Source organism: Arachis ipaensis, chromosome B02 (genome assembly GCF_000816755.2).
Source record: "Arachis ipaensis cultivar K30076 chromosome B02, Araip1.1, whole genome shotgun sequence".
In the NCBI taxonomy this organism is placed as follows: domain Eukaryota; kingdom Viridiplantae; phylum Streptophyta; class Magnoliopsida; order Fabales; family Fabaceae; genus Arachis; species Arachis ipaensis.
In genome coordinates, this window is record NC_029786.2 from 101,267,404 (window position 1) to 101,275,782 (window position 8,379).

The following is an 8,379-nucleotide window of genomic DNA, read 5'->3' on the forward strand; positions in this document are numbered from 1 at the left end:
TAAATTTATAAGATAAAGTATTAAATTATATTTCTAATACATTTTTATATAAAAATTATTTTTTAGATTTGTGTAAATTTTTTATATAATTTTTTTTATGTTGAATTTTTTTTGGGTCAACAAAAATTGAACTCTAAATCTTTAGATAGAAGAAGTTTTAATACCATATTATGAAATTACATTTTCTAAAAATTTAATAAGATGATGGAAAAAAACACATAAATGATTAAATCTGTACTACTTAAAAAATTGAAAACTTTAATTTGTTTGTTGAAGAATATAACAATCAAACAAGTTCTATGTATTTAGTACGTAGTTTATTATGTTATATTTTAAGTTGTTAACATATTCTGTTTAATATATTTTAATTTATTTTTGTTTATTAGTGGACTAGACTTTATGTTAAAAGGTTTAGATTTTTTGTTTTAGCTAATCTAAATTATATAAATATTTTTAACCTATCATAGCCACAAATTATTAGTGAATGAAAAATCTTCTCTAATTTCTGAAAAAAAAAATTGTAGTTTGAGCAAATGAAGTTGACTTTGCTTGTTATTGTTCTTAATACTTGGGGTAAAAAACGTTATTAAGCCATGGAAGGAAATATTTTACTCAAATCAGCCAAAATAAATTCTAACACACCATTCCAGCAAATAACACTTTTATATAATTCGAATCAATAAAATTTGAATTAGGTTTACACGTAATTCGAATTGAATCACATCGAATTACTCCCAAGCAATATTCGAACGTAGTTTGAATCAAGTAGTATCGAATTATGCATGCATAGTTCGAGTTATATTAACTCGAATTACTTGGAGCACGTGGCCTAGGGTAGTTCGAATTACGTGCATTTTGGTTGCAATAGGTAGTTCGAGTGGAATTGATTCGAATTACAAGTGTTTCACCTATATAAGGAGTTCGAACCAAGTTCATTCGAATCACTTCTTCATTTTCAAACCCCACCAAATCCCAGAGAAAATGACCAACAATCGGGCCGACAAATACCGGAGTGGCATATTCAGGTGATGGGGGACGATCCGGGGAGGCTTTACCGTTTGGATGGAGTTGCTCATATCGCTGGGGTGATAAACGACGAGGTTAGTGGTTTCTGATATTGCGCTGTTGATAGCGTTTTTTGTTAATGGTTAATGGTAGTATTTGATGATAGCCGTTTATGATAGTGGTATTTGTTAGTGGTTTAGGATAGTGGTTTTTGTCAGCGGTTTAGGATAGTGGTAATAGCCTAGTGGTTTATGTTAATGGTTTTTGATAGTGGTTTATGTTATTGTTAGTGGTTTAGGATAGTGGTCTAGCCTAGTGGTTTTTGTTAATGGTTTTTGATAGTGGTTTACGTTATTGTTATCGGTTTAGAATAGTGGTTTAGGATAGTGGTATAGGCTAGTGGTTTTTGTTAATGGTTTTTGATAGTGGTTTATGTTAGTGTTAGTGGTTTTTGTTAATGGTTTTTGCATGTGGATTATGTTAGCGCTTTTTGTTAATGGTTTTTGCATGTGGATTATGTTAGCGGTTTTTGTTAATGATTTTTGTTAATGGTTTTTGCATGTGGATAATGTTAGTGGTTTTTGTTAATGGTTTTTGCATGTGGATTATGTTAGTGGTTTTTGTTCATGGTTTTTGTTCATGGTTAATGATTACCTTTTTGGTTCTTTACGACGTGAATTTTATATGTTAGTGGTATTTTAATTTGTTCTAATTATGCGGTTCATCTGTTGCCTAGCCCCAGTGTTGCATATCGAGCGTGCGGCAGCAGCAGGGGATGCGTCTTGATGATAGGTACATTCCGTACTTGCAGATGGTCGGATTATACCATCTTGCGAGACTGAACGACAGATGGTTCCGCATAGACGAGCCCCTTGTGAGTGCATTCATCGAGAGGTGGCGGCCTGAGACGCACACCTTCCACATGCCGTTCGGAGAGTGCACCATCACGCTTCAGGACGTCGCGTACCAGCTAGGGTTGCCAGTGGACGGACATTATGTTAGTGGTTGCCTGACAGACTTCCACATATACATTGAGGGTGGCCGGCCAGCTTGGCAGTGGTTCCATGAGTTGCTCGGCGTCTTACCTCTTGAAAACCAAATTCAAAAATTTGCAGTGAACTGCACCTGGTTCCAGGAGACTTTTGGAGAGTGCCCCAACGGGGACGATGAGGAGACAGTTAGGCGCTTTGCCTGTGCCTATATCATGATGTTGTTGGGTACCCAGCTGTTTGCCGACAAGTCCGGCAATCGTATACACATCAGATGGCTACCCTTCGTTGCTAGGCTTGAGGAGATGGGTGGCTACAGTTGGGGGTCGGCGGCACTAGCATGGTTGTACCGGTGCATGTGCCGAGTGGCCAACAGACATGTCGTGAAGTTAGCTAGGCCGTTACAATTACTCCAGTCGTGGATCTTTTGGCGGTTTCCTGGTTTTAGGCCTCGTGGGTATGATGCGTAGCTGGCCCCTTTCCTCGAGGTACCACTATTTAGGGGTGCACATGGGGCCGGGTGAAGCCGGGTTCGTCGTGATCCGAACCCGACCCTAAATAATGACCGGGTCTATTTATGAGACCCTTACCCGACCCTAGACCCGATGAAATCGTGTTACTTTCGAGCCACACTTAAGTCGGGTCTAAACCGGGTGAAGCCCGGGTCTTGATCAACTTTATCACGACATCGCCAAAAATTAGATTCTACATCTTTTGAACCTCTAAATTTTGAAAAAAAATTATTCCATAACAATGCAACATTTGCATAATAATAATTTAAAGTTTCATAATAATAATTATATCAATTACACATTAAACATTCAAAGTTCAAAAGACAATTAAAACAAAGTTAACAACCAACACAAGATTAACATAATAATAATAATTTATAGAGTCATACCAACCTATAATAATAAAATATTAAGTAGCAAACAACTACACGGGTCCAACGGGCCGGGGCCGGGTGACCCGAGGCTTGGTCCGAACCCGATTTAATAAATAACCGGGGCCATCTATTGAAACCTCGGGTGCAGAATGCTCGACTGAGGATCGACTTGCTACAGCCTCGGGATGTAAGTGCGCTAAGCTCATACTTATATTTAATGCTTGTTTCAGTCTATATCGTTTAACAAATTCGTCAAATGGATTTCATTTGCTTTTTTCAGTTTATATGGATGCCCTATAGCGCTCTCGACGTCATCCAGGTTGTCCATCCGGAGGTCTTGGAGCCTAGGCATATGATGTTATGGCGGTGTGTGACGTCCCTGATATATTTTGCGGTGGTTGAGTGGCATCAGGTTGATAGAGTGTTACCGCAGTTTGGCGGCGTACAGCCCCCACCGCATCCCGCCCTGAACATCGACTTCTTGATGTTGAAGGACGGGAGAGGAGGTGACCGTTGGTTCCCGTCCCACTTACAGTACTGGCATCTTCACTGGGAGACTCGAGCGGAGCACATTTTACAATTCGACATCGTGGCCGACCCGGGTCCGTCGCATGAGTTCTTGGGATGGTGGCATCAGCACAGAAAGAGATTCTTGTCACCAGAGATGTACTTGGGGGATCCGAGAGGTATTCTTATTCCGGACGAGGCAACGCAGAGGGGTGCCGGCCGAGTTCCTGATATGGAGCGAGTCGACGACGTTCCTGACAGGCGTCGGGTTGATAGGAGAGCTCGAGTCGGGACACGTCGTAGCCAGCGTGAGTGGCGGTGGCTAGATCATGCTATGGAGGAGGGTGATGAGGCTGGTAGGGGGCGGGAGACGACGTGGGCGTGGAGGCAGGAGGAGGGGGGCTGCTACTAGAGACGATGTCCCTGATCATGGTCGGGGTGCAGCTGGAGGAAGTGCTGCTATGGGGGATGCTAGGCCCGTTCACGGGGGCATGATGGTGAGTGGTATGGATCTGGTATGGGAGATCCCTCGAGTCAGACTGCCACTGGGCTTGGCATAGGATCGCTCGGAGATTACTTCGTTGGTGTTCCCGGTGATGACCAGACACTTCAGGAGAGTACGCCATGGGTGAGTCCGGGGTCCATGTTTCCAGACTTCCTTGCTGGTGATGGGATTGTCGCCGAGTTCGGTGGACTACATTTCCTTGATGATATCCAGACCATCATGCAGGAGGATGAGGCTGCCTGAGGACGGGGTCAGACGACAGGGACACAGGCTCCGTTAGATGTAGATTTGAACGAGCCTCCCACGGCGGCTTCTGTGCAGGCTTTTGCCCTCGATGGGACGCCAGCATCCGCACATACTCTTGGGTCACATTCAGTTGCTGGGCCGTCATCATCCAGACCCGTACATGTCCCGCCCGGGATGCCCACATAGCCTGCTCCGGATGACGACGGCGACAATATTGAGGATGAGGAGCCGTTTATACGGAGAGGTCAGAGAACACGGGTTTCACGCCGTTGTTTCACGGGGTCGCACCTGTTTAGATGATTGGGGGATGATGGTGTATGATGTCTCTTTATGTTTGTATTATGTATTTTGTTTTCGTTATCGGTGCTATGTCTGAGTGCCCTAGGTCATTAGTTCATGCAGCAGTTACTTTGATGTTATCGTATTTTGTATTAGTCACTTTCACAGAATGTGTACTTTGTTTATGTAACTTAATTTCATAATTAGAAAGACATTCAACATACATATGTGGGTCGAAATACAAAATTCATCACTAAAAAATTATAAATGACTATACCTAGAACATCGCTTTCTAACGAAAATAAAATACAACTGACGAAACAAAGACAAATAAAAACAAACAACAACACGTTCCTATTCATTCCCCCCTGTGTGGGTGGCTCCTCCGGCCTGCGGACAACTCCGACGAGTGTGTCCTACTTGCCTGCAGAGGCCACATCTCTTTGGCCGGTTCGGATCTGCCTCATCCATATTGGTACGTATGCGGGTGGACCTTGGACGACCCTCCCTCGCACGCCTCATGTTCGGATCCGGTATAACGGTAGGCCCGTCATATGGTGGCCAGAAACCCTCCGGAATTGGAGGTGTAAATCCCAGCCGATAGACACCGAAAACGGAACTAAGGCGATAGACCTCGTGGACGTATGGCTGCCAAGTAAGACGTGAGTAGGCACAGCATGCCAGTGCATACGGACACGGGAAATGAAGTGATTGGAAGTATCCACAATCACAAGTCTGAGAACCTAGTGAGACCCTGTAGTTACCCAGTGAGAACGAACCAGTCAAAGTCGTTTCTGCCACGGTGTACTCCGAGTTATCCCTATCATAAATAGTCACCGTGAAGCACCTAGCCGTCTTGAGGTTGGCCTCGATACACTTTACCAGGTATTGACTGAATTGTTGTCAAGTGCCCAGCTGCGCCTCGGCCTCCCTCCCTTTACGGACAAATAGCTCCGCCAACCTTCCGTATGTGGCCTTCACCAGCGAGCACACAGGGAGGTTCCTTACCCCCTTCAGGATTGAATTCACACACTCAGAGATATTGGCCGTCATGTGACCGAATCTCTGACCCTCTTCACAATACTGGGTCCACAACGAATACTCAATCCGGTTCGCCCATTCACACATTGCCGGATTCTCAGAGCGCAGAATGTCAAACCAGTAGTCGAACTCCACTTCGGTCTTCGCATATGCGGCGTTCACAAGAAACCTTCGGGCATCCTTGCCCTTGAAGGTGAGGGCGAAATTCACTGCTATGTGTCGAATGCAGAATGCCCGGTATGCAGCCGGAGGTACCCATCCCCCATCAGAAGCCTCGAGCGCTGCCTTGATGCTGTTATGCCTATCTGAAATAACTAACAGACCTGGCTGAGGTGTCACGTGGTGGCGGAGGTGGGAGAGAAAGAAGGACCAAGACTCAGTATTCTCACCCTCAACTAGTGCAAATGCCACAGGGAGTATGTTGGAGTTCCCGTCCTGTGCAATCGCGACAAGCAACGTTCCCCCATACTTGCCATATAGATGGGTGCCGTCAATACTCACCAACGGCTTGCAATGACGAAATGCCTCGATACAAGGGGGAACGTCCAGAATAGCCTCTGAAAATAAGCCTGAGACTCGTCCAGCTGTCCCCCAACTCGAACAGGGCAAGTCCCGAGGACTGCAACAGTACCAGGCATCGTCAACTGAACTCCTAACACCCACCTAGGGAGCTCATTGTACGACTCATCCCAGTCCCCATAGATGACGGCAACGACCTTCTGTTTCACCATCCATACCCTCCTATACGTAGGCCTGAACCCAAAGTGTGCGGCCGTGACATTTAGAAGCACCTTGATGTTGACGGATGCATCAGCCCTCACCATTGGCATAATGAATGTCGCTATGACATGGTAGTCTAGACTCCTATGGTCGCTGGAGATGGAGGTGGCGAGACAGGTATGCGGTCCGTTGTACCGTTTGACTTCCCAGATGCCCTTGCGCTGCCGGAGACTCAACCGAATCAACCATGTGCACCCATTCCCAAACTCAGAACACTTTTCCACATACCTGCGATAGTCAGACTCAACTACCTTGTACTGTACCCCTCGGCGGATGCTGTAGGTCTTCACACTCAACAGCGCCTCATCTTTATCCTGAAATTGTTGACCAACCTGGAACTCTGTCATACCGGCAGACCCTTCCGTATCTCTAGCGCCAAATCCAGTAAGCTGCCCAGGATGTCCATCCTGCCTCATGGCATCCAGGTCCAACGATGAAAAATGGGGTGGGTACTGCTGTGTGCCAGAACTAGATCCACCTGTAGCCCCTCTCGGATCACTCGCTCCGAGATCATCGCCACTGTCATCAACGATCATATCCGGCTCCACATCATCGTCATCTGGATCATCAAACAATCCTTCACCAACACCAGCCGGTGTAGGACAATGTACTTCGGTCGGAAGATATTCCCCATATCGAACCTCATCGCCAACGTTGCCGCTGAGATCAACAGCGAACGAAGGGGAGGCGACAGGCTGGATCTGTGGCTCATACACCGGTACGGAGGATGAAGCAACCGCAGGTCTCGAGCTTGAACCGGCCACCGTGGCTATAGTGTTGGTATTCTGGTTCGAACCACCCGAGCTGGATACCACGTCAACCAACTTTGCCAACAGCTCTGGTGTCCTCACCTCGGGAAACTGCCTGCGACAAAGAAACATGACATACAAGTCCTCATCACTCCCGATTGTGAAACAATCATACTTCACCGTATCATGGAGCACCGTGGTTGGAATGCGATAGAAAAACTTCTTAACCCTTTTCACTCCTTCCAGACCAAGCTTCACCAGCACAGAGCTAACGAGGGCATCGTAGCTCGTCGTAGGCCTCACGATAATACATAGAGGATCCTTATCGGTGAACTTCACACCGGATCGAGTTTTTCTCTTAATCCCCCCTCTGTGGTGTACCAAGACTAGAAAACTATCCTCACTAGCCATCTCACCTCTCTGTTGAGAGCAACTCATGTTTACAGCATATATATAGAGTTCTGCTTCACAGTAATTCGAATCAACTTCATTCGCACTATATATATAATTCGAATAAACTAATTTCGAATTCACAAACCTTAGTAATTCGAATTAATATGATTCGAACTACATCTAACGTCACTCTTCCTTAGTAATTCGAATTGAATTGATTCGAATTTCTCCTATCTAATTCGATACATATTATTTCGAACTACTACTACTTCATGCATGCATGTAATTCGACGTTAGTCAATTCGAACTATGTACAAGTATAATTTGAAACGTATAGATTCAAATTATATTAAATTATGCTTTGGTTGAATGGTGTATCAAAATTCATTTTGACTGATTTGAGTAAAATGTTTCCTCCCATGGCTTAATGCCGTTTTTTACCCTAATACTTGTTTAGTTTGTCAAAAGGAACTAATTTACTTTTCCATTCGCCTACCAAATTAGAACAATATATAGGCGTGGAAGCTTATTATGACATAAAAGTTTTCTGATGTGTTAATTACTAACAAATAAAAAAAAACAGTATTAATTTATAGGCGTAAGAGTCGTAACCAATTAACTACTATACGAAATTAAAAATATTGATTCAATTTGCATGTAGCGTGAATCTTTGACAATGAAAGATCATCACTACAGTGTTACAAATGTTTCCACATTTCAATATGAGTTAACATACATAGTAGTGGTGCTAACATATCACTAGTGTGAACCGGTTCATACATACTTGTGGTGCTAGTTAATTTAAACATACATCACACTACCGAACTCATACGAAAATAGATCCAGACAATATGTCTATAGAATTTAAGGCAAAATATAGCTGGCGATATCTGACTTAATGTTCAACGAACACTATCCAAAAATAGTAGTAATTCGTGATTCTCGCATATAATAATGCCAATAGTGAAGTTGTTGTGGGATTGTAAATGCCGAATAATA